The sequence below is a fragment of the Notolabrus celidotus genome, chromosome 6, assembly GCF_009762535.1.
Source record: "Notolabrus celidotus isolate fNotCel1 chromosome 6, fNotCel1.pri, whole genome shotgun sequence".
In the NCBI taxonomy this organism is placed as follows: Eukaryota; Metazoa; Chordata; class Actinopteri; order Labriformes; family Labridae; genus Notolabrus; species Notolabrus celidotus.
In genome coordinates, this window is record NC_048277.1 from 25282763 (window position 1) to 25300536 (window position 17774).

The 17774-nt window shown below is 41.8% G+C and overlaps 1 protein-coding gene across 2 annotated transcripts in view; it reads right to left on the minus strand.

Moving 5' to 3' along the window:
- tspan18b (tetraspanin 18b) overlaps window positions 1-17478 on the minus strand; it is a 37230-nt gene extending 19752 nt beyond the window's left edge. The window contains exon 1 of one of the 2 annotated variants that reach the window (XM_034684793.1): window positions 17186-17478. The gene's annotated coding sequence lies outside the window, so the exon portion shown is untranslated. Of the gene's footprint in view, window positions 1-5794; window positions 5932-17185 lie in introns of those variants that run through there. The other variant, XM_034684794.1, reaches the window with a different exon arrangement.
- Window positions 17479-17774: the final 296 nt, after the last annotated feature.

Sequence of the window (17774 nt, forward strand, 5' to 3'; positions counted from 1 at the left end):
AAGGCTTTCTGGTTAAGGGGGAAAAAACTACTTAGACATGTTCAGGGCAAAATCAGGAAATAAAAGGTGCCAATTTGTCCACAGTGGCACCAAAGTCGACTCAGAGGGAAAGTTCCTCACAGGAGCTTTAATCTCCTGATGGTCATTCCATTAATCGACTGATCACTTGTTTCAGCCCTATAAAAAAGAATCAATCAGTCAGTCTTCACATTAAACTGGACCACTGACCAATACTCACTCTGAATAAAAGGTACTCCAAGTATCTTTTAATGCTAGGCACCTGTACTACAACCACTGGTGAGTATATTCAAGGTTTTTTTCATACTGCACCTTTGAGCTCCTGTGAGGAGTTTTTCCCTGGTTTTGAAACAGACTTATATCAATACTGTGTCCTCTTTATGAGCTGCAAAAGCAAATTAGACCATAATCAACAAGATATAATATTTCTATTATGTTGTTTTTACTGCCTGAAACTGCTGCTGTGGGATACAAGACAAATGAAGGGATTAACTACACCCTGCCAAAATGGTCTCTGCTTACATTTTCCACAGAAGAATTTCTCAATGAGTGGTACATTCGACTGTTACAAGACAGTTTCATTAGAAAACCCAACTCACACAGGAGCTTTAAAGACGTCACGAAATATGGGAGTAAATACAGAAGGTGTTATATTTTCCACAAGTGGAAACCATTTCAAAGCCTCGTTTCAAACTTTGCCAAACCCTATGTGCTGTACATTTGTATTCTAATTTCAAGCTTAGGAACTCTGCAATGATCGTAAAACAAGTCTCTGGCTGTAAGAGCTGTCCTTTGCTTGTACTGTTACCTGTCATTGTTTATGCAGTACCTGTCTTCAGTATGGCCTCAGCTTGATACTTTCATCTGCTAAAATAGCATGAGGCTGTTTAGCTTACCGACTAACAATGCGGTAAACATCTGAATGCAGAAGAAGTATAAGAAGTGGAAACAGGTTCTCAGCTCAATGGGACCAGATGCAACTTGTTTATATAATGAAAACCAGTGGAAGTGGGCCTTTGAGTTAGGACTCCCCACCAGCAATGCCAAAGCTTTTTATTCATGTGCACAAAAGCTGAGCCAGAGCAGTGATGTTTTGCTTTTGTTAATCTGATTTTGCTCCATGACCACTTGGCACTTTCCTGTACATCAAATGGTTCTGAGGGTTTCAAAAACAAAACTTTGACACAACTAGGATCATGATGAATATAGATCCCAGTGAAGAGATGGTGTGAGGGACACTTGGATTTCTGCCTGGTAGTTACAACATCAGTTCAGCCAAAATCTGAGGCCCTGCAGGTCTGGTTCCCATTGCTGATGGTTTTCACTGCATACCTCACTGAGCACACCCAGCAGAGCTCAACTTCTTCATTCTATCATTCGGATACTAGTACTGAGTATCTCTGATTGATTGATTAAATCCAGAAAATATTTTCATTTGGTGCATTTCAGGCACATAATTGCTGTTTCAACCATGTTCAGATGAGGGGAAAACAACACTGTAAATACTGCACTGAAACAACGCAGTGACTTCCTTGTTTATGAACACAAACATGTGGGTCACATTACTACGCACGAGTACAAACATTCATTCATAGAGGCAGATGGCAGGATTGCTGCCCAGTTTATATCCAAGGTCTGCTGGTATTTTGGATTTCACAACTTTGTCATGGCATTGTTAATTGTTGCAGTAATAAAGCCATTTGCTCTTCCACTAACAACACACAGGAGGACAGGAAGCAACTTGTTGCTTAATCCTGACAACAGAACTGAAACAACTGGCTTTTGAAACAAACTGGCTTTGAATACAATCTACCTGGAATTTTCCCTGAGTGTTTCATCACTGATTATAGGAGGCAACACAACAAGACCTCTAAGCTGACAACTTGAAAATGTTACACATGCAGACATAAAATATTAACATTTAGTTAGAACAGAAATGTTAACTCTGAGGTGCATTTTGTACTGCTCAGTTAATCAGATATAAAGATTTATTATTACATGATGTTCTAACATTATATTGGTTATTGCATGGGTTATTATCTGTTACTGATATAATAACTATTATCGATATCATTTATTTTTCTCTCATCTGTTTTTGAAGATACCCTAGCTTGGATGGTGGAATATTTATTTATTCTATTTTATTTTTCTATTTATTTCTGTCTTAATCTGAATGTTCGACCAACAATTGTTTCCGATAAATCTTTCTGCTGTAAAGAACACAGTTATTGTTTTGTTTCTTTGTTAAAATGTGAAAAATCAATACAAATCTTGAAAAAAAACAAGAAAACCCAATCTATTTAAAGAATGGTATCAATAAATGTGCAACTATTCTTGTACTGTATCTGCAAAAGTAAATACAAAATAAATGATAATCACATGTCAAATTGTAAATCTCAATGAATTATAAATGTCCCTGCAAATGCACTCTTCTATCTCACAAGTTCACAGCATACAGTTCATTTATTAAATCAGGCAATAGCTCTTTGATCACAAACTGCTTAAACCAGTTTCATGTGCTTTAATAATCCACTGAGTTATTAAATATAATGTTTATTTAGTATCCAAAGCTTTAGGATTTAAGAAGGTAGGTCACGTAACACATATAAAGTGAGCTATTTGCATAAAATTGAGTTTGATTTTTATGCAACCTTCAAATAAGCATCCATTACAGTGCACACACCTAGGGCGAGTAAACACCATCAAAACTTACTGTTGTCTATTTTTCCTTTTATTTTGGTCAGATGATCACACAGTTCCTCCACAGACTGACACATTTTATGTTTTGTTTGTTTGTGTTGGTCTTCCATAGGTACTCTGTCTATCAAGCCAAAGGAAAAATATATACGGGTCTTGCAAGTGTTACTGAGGCAACAGACTGAGCGCTTTGAAACACTCAAAGCAGCATTGCAAAACTGAAAGCCACAAGAATTGAATAAGCTGCATAGAAAAATCAGTATGCAAAGGCACTTTATAGAACAGAAAAGTTGCTGCACAGAGATGTTGTGTGTGTATGTCTTGGAGGATCATGTAGGGGGCTGAACGGGAGCAGCAGGGCCGATGTCCCACTGGGTTATGAGAGCCAGAAGCTCTGCATCTGGATCATTTCCTCAGCCCAGAAGGGCTCCACACTGGGACCTCCTCATAAAGCTGCACATGTACAAAAAAAACCCCAACAACAACACCCGAATCCCTCTGAATCCTCCATGTGTCTCAGCCTGTATGTGGCGGTGGTGGTGATAGCAGGTAACAAGCTGTGACAAACTCACAACATCACATAGAGAGAGAGCAGTGAAAATGACTCACGCTTTTTGTCTCTCACACTGTCAAATATGTCTGCACTAATGGCCAAATAGCTCGAAAATGTGTTTCTGCTTCTGCATGAGGGGCAGAGAAATGGTTTTATCACTCGTGTTCTTCAGCAGAGCAGAGTGAGACTGACGGCAGGAGGATTACTGGAGCAGCAGAAGATGAAACTAGGATAAAGAACCGTGTGAGTGAGACTTCAGCCCACTGCAAAGAACCTTCTGCATCACTCCTCTCCACATTGGATCACTCTGAGCCCCGTACCTGCAGGACAGAGAGTTGAAAGCCATGCTTTGACGAGATCTCCTGCCTGTGTGTGAGTCCCAAGAGGAAGTAAGGAGGGACTGAAAGGTGGAAAAAGAGGGTTGGACATTTTCCAGGGTACAATCTTGTGAAAATGCAGCAGCGTTTTAAGAAACATTCCTTTGACAGGCCGAGGGAGCCACCAGAGGGGAGACGTCAGGAGAAATCATGCTTGGCTCAACACAAAAGCACTCAGAGAAATGAGATTTAATCTGCTGAGCTTAGAGTGTATTAGCCAGATGTAAAGAGTCAGTACCAGCTGTGAGAAAGATAACTTCCACGCTTTGCCGCCTGGAAAAACAATGCATAAAACATCAAACATCACCAATAAAAGAAAAGTCGGCAAACAGAGATATTTAAAGGCCCAAATAAAATTTTCACAAGCTGGGGACATGGCAGTGGTGGGAATCAGTGGGTTAAGGTTAAATGGCGATAGTGAAACACTTTCTCTCAGCCTCCCGGCCGGAGCTGTGGGAAAGGGAGTTTATGCAATTACAACACATTGATTTATGGGAGACAGAGGAAAGATGGGGAGAGGATGGAAACTGAGCTGCTTGGAGGCGGGCCAAGATTAGGTCCCTGAAGAAACACAAGTCAATAGGTTTACACCGCAAAACATGATGGATCGGAGACAATTGTGTGGGGATGAATGTGGTCGGTGGGACACTGGACACGGTGAGGTCAAACCATTATAAAACGCTGGTTTGATTTAAGACCGAAACACACACAGTTTTTTTTTAAAAAGCAGCCATAGTTTCACACAGGAGCTTGTTGATGAACCTGCTAATGCTGCAGATTACAAGTTCTGAATGGTAAAAACACTGCTGCAGAGCTTATTTAAAATTCTCTCAACAACTGTCTTGCTTGAGCAGATGCTGCTGATGTTGTCTTGAGTATTAATTGAGGGTGGTGATGAAATTCTGGGTAATGCATTCAAGCGTGCCGTGCACTGCAGATTTAGCAGGGGGAGAATTCCTCTTATCAACGCACTGCAACTTCACTGTTATAAATAAACAGCCCATTATGTGCTCTCCACAACTGTAACATGACCACAGGACTGACCACAGCGAGATATTTATGGTGAAACAAAGTGCTGCTACTCTGCTTATTCAAGCATTTGCACGCAAAGTGTTTAAAATGCAATGGAAAAAAATCTTCTGTCTCTGAGATGCACGTACAGCTCATCGTTCTGTGAGCTGAAGCAAAAAAGAATGTGTGATTGATGTGCTAATCACCTGTAGAGATAACTTAAGAAATGTTCAACAGATGAATTTTGCAGGTTGCTAAAATAAGTCTGTTTCTGTGATACAGTCTGTGCAAAAAAGAATCCAGAAATCAGAGACAACGCACAAGCCCACAAGACCAAAAAAAAAAGAAAAAGACTCATTAATTTTCTCTACATGAGACTTGTGTTGATACCAGCCACCAAATGGGGAATATATGAACAAAGCAGGAGGAGATTACAGAAGATATTCAGAATAATGAGCTGTGGAGGAACAGGAGGATACATTAAATGGTTTTGTTTTCTAAGTTTGAAAACTCTCCCACTGTCTGCAAAGTCTCAAGCTCGTCGGAAACACAACAGATCTCTGACTCGAGCCAAAAGCAACAGAATAAATATACACAAATGAAGAACAGGCCAAATATTTGAAGGCGGTGTTTTCAGAGCTCATGGTATAGACTGAATTATCAAGGGTGAGGTCGGGGTTGCTCTAGATGTGGCGAATGTATGGAAAGCAAGCACGGAGATGTTTTCAGAGAGAGAAAAGTCTGGACATCTGTTCTTCATTACGTTTAAAAAAGCAGCTTGTCCAATTCCAAACTGCCTGCAGAGATAAGCAAAAGTGGTTTTGGTAATTGCTCACAACTCTGGCTTCCTCTGCCTTCATTGTGTCTTTAGTGCATCATTTTAATGTGGTGAGGTCAAATGAGATCATGTCCAGCTATTGACTGAAACTAAACATTTTTTAAGTATTAAAGAAAGAAGTCTTTTTTTACTCTGTGCTGAATCCGCTTTGGTTTCTATCCAATTAGGGCAGCAGTTTGGAGCCAACAGCTGCGCCACCAGTTAGGAAGACAAATGATTATTTTTACTGTATTGCTTGAAGGGAAATGCCAAAAGCCCCTCAACACATTGAGAGGTTTTCAGAAACACCCACAAAATTACCTTGGCTTCAAAGTTTGTGCTGAAACAGTTCACATGGGATCTGACTCCTGCCAAGTGTTATCAGGACAGATGATCGGGGCACAGTACTGTGAGACAAAAGAAACTCTAGGAAAAAAAACTTAAGCTGTTTTATCCACAAACACTTCACACTTTTTAAGGGTGCACCCAGGTGGGTAAAATGAGGTTTGACGACTTTGCTGTTGGACTGTCAATCTGGCAGGGGAACAGGTGACAAATCAGTGGGAAACCATCCAAGATCACCTGACGCTCAACTGAAAAAAATAAAAAAAAGCCCCAACGGCATCTGCACTCTTTTTTATGATTAAATCGCCAAACACTGCAGCCAATTTAATTTCACACCTGCTGTGTCTGTGCTATCTCTGACAAACACACATGAAGGTGATCCCAGGAATCTATAGCCAGAAATGTTAAGACTATGAAGACTGGAAATACATTTTCCATGATCAAACTTCTTTAACATTCTTCAAATGGGGAAACAGCAGAGGGCTTTTCTGTGCGGTAGATTCTCCCTTTTGGCTCCAAGCTTCAAAGAAAAGAGGACGCAGCGAGGTTAGGATTAGAGAGAAATGAATTATGCTTCATGGTGTGCATGTGTTTACTGTAATAACTATTACAAAGAAATTTCACAGAAAAGAAACACCCCCTTCTATCTTTTTTTGCTCTTTGCTTCTTAGAAACCATGGTTTCTTAAGAACTACGTTTTAAATGAGATCCTCTTCTGGGTTTATAAAATGCAGCACATTCCCTGCACAGTAATGGCAGTGCGGTTTTCTTGTGGCCGTAACACATCAACTGGCACTGACCTACTGTTTGCCCAAAGGACAGAGGCCATGTTTTTAGTGCACTGACCTGTGAACATTGTCTCGAGGAGCGCACTTTTAAAGTGGCGGTGGGCTGAAAATTTCATAAAGCAGCATCAAAAAATCATGAGGCAGTGCGGCGCCCGGTCTTTGCTGTCTAATTGTTTTCCCCTTTGAGGAGTAAAAATAACCGTCTACAACATGTAAATTTGATCCGCTGTTAAAAGGGGGAGGCTATTATTCAGGCAGACATGCAGGGGCCATTCAGGCAAGTAAATTCATCATTAAGTAAGAGGCGTAGCTGAAAGCTGTTCAAGAAACATCACAGCAAAACCAGTCTGGATTGCTGGAGGATGCTGGGTCATTTGAAGAACCCCAATTAACGACATTCACATAGAGGCAATTTTTATCTCGTCACATTACTAGATGATTGACTTTATTCTTTACGCTCTGTAAAACTTTATGAAAATCTTAATAAAAACATGGTTTAAAAAACAAAACAAAAACAAAACATTATTAGATGATGAAAAGAACATGAACAGGGAATTCAGGAGGGAAATCGGCTAACACAACATTTTTGATGACCATTAAGCTATCTTGAAACAACAGCTTACACATGTTAACATTCAACAATTTTTTTTGCAAACATAACATTAGCTAAAGGTGCATTTCGACCAAGAGTTCCGGGGTCTTTTAGCCCCCATAACTACTTTCCCCAGAACTAAAAGGTTCCTGTGCCCCCATTGTTGTCTGCGTTTCGACCGCGGGCTGAAGTCCCAGGTAGATTGTGCAAATCAGGCCAGTGACGTATGGAGAAAAAAAATTATATTAAATACATTTTGAAATCTTAATAAAAAACTAAACTAGTATGCATTCCCAGGAACTCCCCCTGTGTTTCAACAACTATGTAAACTACCCACCAAGCAGGGGCTTTTCAGGGGGGAGATTATCTACCCCTGAACTAAATTTAGACCCTGGTTCTTCCGGTCGAAACGCACATAGTTCAGGGGAAAAGTCCCTAGTTCCGGGGTAAAGTTCCTGTGGTCGAAAAACGCCTTAAGAAGTACATTTGTGGCGTACAGTACTTTGCTATGGATTAATACCTGTACTATTGTATCTTGCAACGCATTCAGAGGTATTACTAGCTTTCAGTTGTTTTATGGCTAACAGTAGTTTCAGCAGAAAGGGGTTAAATGCTAACCTTAGCTGTTGTCTGACTATAACTAACAGGGTAGCAAATATGGAGTTAAATTAGGTGTCATGTCCAGCTGAGACAAATTTTGTTGTTGTTCATATAGCTATCCTAGCTGAGAAAACAGCGTATGCTAGCATTCAACCATATCCTTGATAACATGATGTTATCTAGGAAGTAACATTATATTAAGCTCAGGTTTGCCTTTACTATTGTATTTTGTGACACTCTCAGAAGGTATTTCTAGCTTTCAGCCACTTCCACGCTAATGTTAGTTTAAACTGAAAGAGGTTGAATCAAGCGACAACCTCCGGTCTCCAACTATTAAGCCCATGCGGAAGTGTTATAAACTGCAATTCATCGAGAACCCGCTTGAGGCTGGCTGCAGAAACACCGGAAACCACATAGACACCAATTCAAGAAAGACAATCTTTGCAGCATTAATAAACATGTTAACAGCCTGGTTCCAAAATGGCTTGGCTCTCCGTAGCTAATCTCTCTATCGGCACACACTGTACTGGGGGTGAATTTTTTTCTAACGCGATGGTTCAGAAGATATTAAGATTACGAGTTTTTGCCCAAATAAGGTCATGACTGACTTGACTCCCTGACGGGAATACATAGCTGTTGGCTAGGAGGTTCAAACTCCGCCTCTTTACGTCACACTATGCCTGGTTGAGCTCTGCATTTCCAATATGGCTGCCGCCGTCGATTGGCTTCAAAACAGCACTCAGGAACAGATGGGTGACGTCACGGATACTACGTCCATATCTTATACAGTCTATGGGTTGAATGTTAACATTTGATGTTTTTTGACTGTAACTAACTGGCTAACAGAAATATGTTTTTACTTGAAATGTGACTAGTTTTCACTCAACATTTACACAAACTATTGTCTTTTCAGATGCTGACTAATAGAGAAGCACCAAACTGATAATTATTTTTCAGGTTCTTCACAAAATAACAACCTGGAACACAGCAGTTTGTCATTATAACAGCATTCCCACCCTTAGAGGGAGAGAGGCAAATGGACGTCATATAAAGTGGTCAGTTGCTTTAAAGACCCTGTTGTAAAAGTTCAGCACCTCTTTGTTCTTCACTTTTCAACCACATACAGTCTAATGGTGTGATTGTAGGCTGTAAACAGAAAGACACTGAAGACACACTGGGAAAGAATCCTGGATTAAGAAGCACACCTGCATCACACTCAAACACAAGAGGACTTAATGTGCCGTAACCTCAGGTGAGACAACGTTAGCACACAAGCAAGGCAAACCACAAGAGAGGCTCTGTATGCACACAGACAGATGGCTCTCACCTACACTGCAACACGGTTATGCTCTGAAGATTTTCAGTTCCTGTTCTTTAACAAGTCAGCCTGTAACACGAGCATTTATCTGGGAGGCTTGTGATCCTAGCAGGCGATACATCATTAGCCGGCCCTTCCCCCAAGTTTCCCCAGGTAGAAGCTGGAACCCGCTGTGATTTCCTTCAAAAATCAAACACCGATCAGTCCCATCAATGTTGTGGGAGCTGACAAGGAGCCCGTATGTCTGATAGACCTGTGGTGAGTCTGGCCCTGTGGGAGGGGCTGCAACTCTGCTGTTATTCTGCCACAGCAGCTGTAGGGAGCAGCGCTATGGACAAGGTGTGTGGGCTTCAAAGGCAGTCAGCCGAGCAGAAAGAAACATGCCGGGGCTTTTTAAAAATGTGCTTACTCTCATACTGGCATGCTATTTGAATACAAATGCACATAATCAGAATGCAGGGAGAGAGGAAGGAAGAGAATCACATTAGCCCAATTAAATCTACAGAAATTTACAGCTTTCACTTTAAAGTCAAACTCAAAATAAATCTTTGCTTAGTTTAGGCTTTTCTGTGCCATGCTAATAAGTTGAAAGCAAAATAGTTAGCGCAGATTCAGGGAGACGTAAGATCTATATAAAGTAAATATAAAACAAACCTGTTTCCAGCTGAGTACTGCCAGCTGCTGTGTGTGGCTGAGCTTTATGTGCATTTGTGTTTGCGCATTTGAGGTTTGTTCCGTTATCACTGACTGGAACGGCAAAGTGTTATTAGCCGACTGGGATGCAAACCTAAATCAAGCTCAAAATAAATCTCTTAGTGCTACTCTATAATTCAGCCACGCTGGAAAAGCTGGGACAGTAAACTAGGCTGCGTCATATAAACCAACCAACGGTCTTCACTGTGTATATAAATGTGATTTAATGGCACCCTTTTGGCTTCATACCACACCATCCAATCATAACCCACACAGGAGAAAGTGAACTAATGAGCTAACATCCAGCTCCAACACCTGACATGTATTTAATTTGTCGAAAATTATAATGGGCTAATTATCCGGGTCATCATTAACAAGCTGTTGTCCATCTCTACAATAATCTGTGCGCTCAAAATAACCTAATCAGTTTGTGGTTGGAACAAGTGTATGTGTATATTTACTGGTAGCCATTATCATATCACATTACACTGTGCAGCCCATCGTCAGTGATTAAAATAAACAGAATATTTAGGCGCTCAGATCCCCTCAGGACAGAAGAAATAAAAAGGCAGAGCTGAATTTGTAATGAAAAAGGCCACATTAGAAGAAAACCCAGATGACTAATGAGGGCATTCTTGTAAAGCTATAAGCCTCTCATTTCATTAACAGTGGATGGAAAGAAGAGGAGCAGTAGAGGAGCAGAACCTGGAGAGAGGAGACAGAGGAGGGAGGGGTGGAGTAGATGAAGAGGGTAAGGACACAGTTGTGGTTGTAGCAACAGAGAAAGACCAGAAGCTGGGAGAGTGTCCCATTTTAACAGAAAAATGCCTGAGTCAGGAGACGAGAGAACCATTAGAACCAATGAGTCACAGGGAGAGGCTGCAAAAACAGATCTGGGTCGAGCTCGGCGTGCAGCACCATTCCAGCCAAAGATGAGCAGAGCAGTGCTGAAAAAGAAGCTCAAGGGTGTTGTGCCTTGTTGTGCAATTCCTCATCAATGAAATTTGTGTTATTATTCTGCTGCAGAAGTGTATTTAGTTCACAGAGACTTGCCAAAGGGGGACAGTCAGGGGAACAGACAATATTTCTGGTTTTGTGGTGTAACCATTGGATACCTGGATTACTAATAATGGATATCCAGTCCAAGACTTCCTTTTCCTTTGCCGGTCTTTGTTCGTAGTCTGACTTGCAACATGAGACACAAGAATGGCATTAGTGTTCTGAGTCACTAATGCCACAGAGGGACACTTCTGTCCAAGACCAATCTGTTATCTGAACTGTTATTACTCGGCTGTGTTAAATACTTGACTCTGAGAGCCAAAACCCCAAAACAACATTGATTCATTCTCAACAGCAAAAGTGACACCAGGGACTGCATGATCAGCTCGCCTGTCATATCTAAACCATGCACAGTAAGCAGTCCAGCATGTTTCACCTCTGCCTGTTAACACTGTGGCAAAAACATTAGCACAATTCAAAGTTGGTTGATATGCAAAGAGATCAATAAATTATTTTCTAAGCTGTATAAATAAATCATTTTAAATCAATATTTTGTGTCAGTTTGTTTATGCTCATTAATGCAAAACCCCTATGCAAAACATTAGTGTTCATATAGACTATGGCTGAGGCAGATGCATGTATTTTTGGCCATTTCAGCCTCTTTTGCCCTCCACACTGACTAACTGCATACAAATAAATGTCAATCAAGACTGTTTAATGATAAACTCTACAAACACAAACCACAAAGCATCTGCAATGAAACATCTTGCCCATCTTTTATAGATTCTGCAGGTTCTTGTCTGCAGACAAAACTCTGAAACTTTCAGATGCTAGGGCTGGGTATCACCAGGTCCCTCGCGATACGATGCTATCACGATAGTTCTGCGATAATGGATACATTGCAAGAAATATCATCCACGATACATCACGATATCTGTGTCACTGAAGAAATTCAGAATTTATTGACTGCACTGAATCTATTTCACAGGAATTACAAAACATTGTCAATCAATTTCACATGAACAACAGCCAAGTAAAACAAAGTATTAATTGTAGGCTGGCTTACAGAAACGTTAGCATTAGGGTCGTGAACCGTCCTCTCCTATACAGCAAGCTCTGCAAACTCTTTATCAAGTGTTGTTCCATTGTCAGTATAGTAAAAGCCGAAGTGGGCCCAGACTTTGGATTTGAAATTCGACTGTGCATCTTTCACGTGTTTTTCTCTGCTGTTTGCTAATCCTCCGCCTTGCACCATTTTCTTTTTCTTCTTCTTTTTATTTCCTTTCAAAGAGTACTCTACCGCAGCACACACTCTTATTCATGCTAAGCGCCATCATGTGGAGGCTTGAAGTAGTGACTCTGTACATCAAAATTGTAGCAGGCTTTTGTGAGATAATCTGTTTAGAACGGCTGTTTGTTTATTGTTTAAATATCGATATTTGGCGCCAGTGTATCGATAACGTATGGCAAGATGAAATCTTGCGACATATTGTAGTATCCATATTTTGGTACTTCCCTATCAGATTCTATGCATTATTTCTGATCCCAGGGCTCAACTTCTTGATTAACCTTAGCAACATCTAACTGAACAATTACTCTTAACTATAGATCTTCTTAAATGTATAGTACAACCCACAATAGTTAACAACTAATACTACACTGAGTCAAACTGCAATGCCAGCCCAAAGCAGAGCACTGAAATAAACTCAGATAACTTTGTACCCAGCGATCTGTTCAATTGTGAGATCAAGCCATAAATGCAGACCCAGAAGTGTGTTTCAGCCCTTAAATAAAATGTACTTACAGTTTCTAATCCCACAATACATACACCAGTGTCTTCATCCACAACATCTTTCCTTCAGGGTTTCAAATAAAACATACAATCCTCCGTTTGTGTTGGAAAGGATTCCTCTAAACACTGAGTCGTCATTTCATTCCCAAACAGGAACCAAGCAATTTATGCAGGAAAGAAGAAGCAAGTTATTTATTTCACAAGAGTTCTTTGTCCATAAAACTGTATAAATTGGCAACAAGTATAATCTATAGTGAAAAGCTCCAGTGTTAGACAGTGAGTGTGGAAAACAATCACAGACTCATTAAATGAGCAGTTTCTCCCTGGTGCTTCTCGATTAGCACCCAGCATCCTCCTGCCCAGACTGCCAGCACTGAGCCCAATGTGAGTCAACCAGCACTATTGTGTGTGAACTTCATACAGAAATTGCTGTTAGTCTTGCATGCTAAAAACAAATACCCCCATTTTATTCACAGAGAGCAAAGAGCTGTGTGATGCTCTGCCATAGCCTTTGTTCACTGTACTGTCAGGCAACTTCTGCATCATTCAGTGGATCAGAGTTTTCTCAGGGCTCTTCAAAGCCGGGCAGGTAATCTCTCCGTGTCACATACCTATCAGTGTGCCAGGTTCCCCAGCCAGCCTAAGCCCCTCTCTGAGCTCTGACTACATCTGGGGGATGAAGAAGAGCATGAGGTGATGAAGAAACCTTCCGGCAAAGGCAGAGGGATTTACTGAGTGTCAACACTCTGTGTAATGACCACTGGTTCTTCAACACCAGCCTTTAAAGGACACCTGAGTGACATGGTTTATTAGTCCTGAAAAACATTATGCGGGGAAAAAAGATGGCTGGAGGCATTTCCAGATAGATGTGATTTGAACATCCTGAAACTGAGCGAACCCTTAACTGAAGCGCCTACTGAGCCGAGAGCCTGTTGGAGAAAGCCTACTATCTGCAGAGCCCAGCTTGTCGAATACATACCTTTTACCTCATTACCTGCTCAGCACAGCCATTATGGAGGGAAATAGGGTGAATGCAAGATAAGCACAAAGAATTCTTAGGTCGAGCATAAACAGCCGGCCTGCTTCCTCCTGATAAAAAGGAAGCGTCAGCAGAGAGAGGCCCCTCAGCTTCCTGCTCTTGGTGAACTCTGGGGCTGCCAGCTGCCCAACGCTTAGGTCATTCTCTGCTTCCTGGCCCAGATGGAGACACGCAAGGGCTGAAGGAATGCAAGGATGTGAGAATAATACTGGATTATGTGCCGTTTAACTTTCGTGCTCATTCAAGGAAAGTGACTAAGCTTGAGTTGGGCCAATAGGATTTTTGAGACTGACAACAATACAGACTTTAGGGAGAACAAACTACCTCTTACAGAGTGATACGTCTCTGTGTAAATTCAACGGGGAAAAGACACCTTTGTGGATTGTGCAACATTTATACATTGATAAGGCCACAAAGTAAATGGCTGATTTATTAATCAGATAGCTTAAAATGAAGGAATGAATAATGTAGAGGATCATAGTAGTGCATACTGGACACATGCATCAATACTGATTTACATCTGTGATAGGCCCATATCGACCAAATAATATCGACAAACTGATAAACCTGTTGGGCTACATTTGAAATTGGTTTACACTTCCTACTACTTATGGGACTAACAGGACTCCAGATCATCATTTCAAGGTTTCAGAGAACCTTTATGAAACCCATCCCTTCTTAGCATTTAAGAACAGTGTTTCCACAATGATCACAGTGTTTTTATCAGTGACAGAGTTACTGTTGGAGCATGGAAATCCAGCTTCAGCAAGACACCAAGCCAGGCTGCTTTAAAGGGCAGCAGAGTTTCTGATATGACATGACCTTTGGCTAAAACTGCTTTTAGCACTGACATCAAACCCCAGTGTTTGGACCCCAGGTGCTCTCAAAAACACAGACATATACACACACCTTCATGGCTGTTAAACAGCTGATGAAAAACACACCTTTCCGAGAGTAAATTATTTCTGCCAGCTGAAAAGCAAATTTCATTTTCTCTTGTCTCCTGACAACAAAGATGCTGAACCCATTACTGGCTGAGGCCTCTGCATCACACACATTAAATGAAGGGTCCTCTAGCAATCGAAAAAAGCAATTTTCTCATTGAGCCAATAGATACTCCATTTAGTTCTGGGCTCTCTACGGACTGCTGCTGCCGTAGCAGTGGGGCTGATACAGGGGAAAGCGAGCGTAGAGTGATGACCCAGCCTCGTTTCCCCCCTCTGCATTGCTGCTCTGAACCCATCGATACACATGCAGGCGTGCCTGGCAGGCTGGATGAGGAGGGAATGAAGAAGAGGGAGGATGGGGGAAAGAGGAAGAAAAGAATAATAGATGAGATGATACAAGGGAGGACAGATAGAGGAGGTGGTAGGAGGTTGTGGATGTGGAATCAGAGCCAGTGATCGAATGACAAGGCCCAAAAAAGGCAGGGGCAGCCTAATTTGCAGGCACATCAAGTGATATTAAGGAAAGAGTGAAAGTGTGAGAAGGGTGAGGACAGGGGGAGACAGAAATCTGAGGAAGGCAACCAACCATGTGGAACCGCAGATTGATTAATTTCAGGCCTTTAATGAGCACTGCTCTGCCAGGCCAGGCGGCATCAAGTCAGTCACCCTGCGTCTCTCTGCTGGAGCTGCCATACACTGAAAATTCTCACTTTTCTGTCTCTGCCATGGACAGTGAACTCACCAAACACACAGACACACACTCAGGCTCTCTCTCATACTCCCTCTCCTGATCATTTGTTTTCGCTGTTCTCCTCATCGTTGGCTCTGTGAATGTGTGATTAAGAGCAACACATTATCAGAGGCACGATTAAAATGAGCGCACTGATCACCAGCGGCAAGTCTCACACCAGGTGCTCTGTGTCTGTAGGCGGAATAAATACCAGCTTGGCTCGAAGGAGATGTGAAATACACTCAAACATGCTCCCTTCTAATTGCTATCCTCTGCATTGTTGCTGCTAACCTTTATCCTCGGTGTAATTTACACTGTAGGTTTACAAACCCCTGTTGTTTGCATTTGTACTTTATATCCCACAGACATCACTTGTGTGTCTGAGCAACAAAACTATTTCCCAACACTCATGTGAATCAAGCCGAGAAGAGAGAGGCTTCAGGCGGGGTTTAGTCATCCGTGCTGGCAGCTGCTCCAAAAGCATCAATACTACTGTTTCTTTTGCTTTTTTTTTCATCCCGCAGCAAAAGACAAATGTTCACCCACAACATGGGGAACAAACACGCCTCTGTTTCCAGTTTCTCTCTACAAATTGTTCACTCCCGATCATTAGGATTTTGGGAGGAAGAAAAGAGGGTGGAGTGGAAAGAGCAAAAAGACAAATAATGAGGGAAATGTTGACATGATGCAGCAGTAAAACGGCTCATAAGTCGTGACAGGAGTGTGTGCCGGGTGTGATGTGACTTTTCTCCCCCCACCTTTCCTGACAAACTGAACCAGCCTCAGGGAGATGGAGAGGTGAAGTGAGTGGTTGAGACTTTAACTTGAGGCAAGAAAATCCAGCACTCACCTGGACTGTGTGTTAATGGGTCCCCTGGGGCCTTTCTCCTATTGGACAAAATCTGATTATAACCTGATTTTCAGCTCACAAATATTTGAGTGTTCAGTGTGAGCTGAAACTTTTATACTGTGAATCTGCACTTTGTTCATGTAAACTTGTGGGTGAACCAATGATGAACTCAACCCTGAATTCACTTAGCAGTCACATGCTCTGTTTGTTAACTGTGTCCTCAGCTGCAGTATTGAGTTTTCCCTTTCTCAGAGCTCTTGAATGTGTCATGTTTGCTCCAGTGGAGATCAGACAGACAGATAGACAGAGAGAAGGATGAGGTGGTTTTGGATGATGTATCAGTGTGATTAATACAATCTGACAGTGAACTCCTGCCCTACAGCAAAGGTAGCGCCGTCAGAGACATCCATCTGGTGTTGACCCCATACATCCCTGCAGACACCCTCCTCCTCCTCCTCCACAGTTATAGCTAGACCCCGTGGGAAGGATGCCAGCTTGGAGGGCTGACACACATCGCTCCGGATTTCCCCTGATGTCAAGTTTCTCTTACTCTAACCCATTATTATCTGTAAACTGCATATTTAAGCATATTTCACAGTCTTATTCAGGGCATAGTCAGTCACCGGAGGGTGCTTACTGTTTGTATTTGGCTCCATTTCACTCCTGATGAGAAGAAACACTGTTATGACCTGAGGTTAACTCGAGACTACATGTTATAAAAGCCGAATAAACGACTTAAACAACCGGTTTCTGGCAACGTGTAAAAAAGCGTCAGATTTTGATGCCTTGGGTATTAAAACGAGAGGAGGATTCTTAACTTGCAGCAACAAAGTAAGTAGAAATCAAGCACTGCGCACAACACGCGCATTGGACACGCTGTTTGTATACAATAAGCCCGTTCAGCAACAAGACAGTCACGAAAACAAACGAGAAAGACAAAATGCCATCCTTACGCTTTCATTTCAGCACACGGCATTCAAGTTTGTGACACTTTGGCAAAGCAAGGACGCGTTTCTTACCTCCAAGCGCAGCTCAGTTCCCAAACCTCCGTCTGTGACAATCCGTACGGTTTCCCTGGGAAAATGTCTCTACTCAGTCGATTTGAGCAGCCTGGGAGTGCTGGAGGTAATAATTCTATAATTGACTGAAGAATTGCCGATCACTGTGGTCGTCCTCGGAGGTGAACTGTGCCCAGTAGCGTCCAGCTAATAAAATCCACCGCTCCGAGGTCTGCGATCCCAATTTAGAGACGCGTGCAGTGTTGAGGGGAGATTGGTATGCAAACAGTTTTCCGAAGTCACTGAAAGCTGAGCGGCTCATCCAGCAGCCCGCTCCACTCCGGAGGGCGGAGACTCTCCTCCGACTGACACGCCTCCGGTTCACCTCCTCCATTGTCGCTCATTCTGTAGTAGGCTATTACTTTAATGGCAAGGGAAAAATCTGTGGAGAAGTAAACCATCAAAACCAGTCACAGAAAGTCACTCGTCAACATTTTGTACCACACATCTGATTTATTTATTTATTTATTTATTTATTTATTGCACAAACATAAGAACAAAATATAACATTGCTACTGAATAACATGAGCCAAGATATAGGGAAAATGAT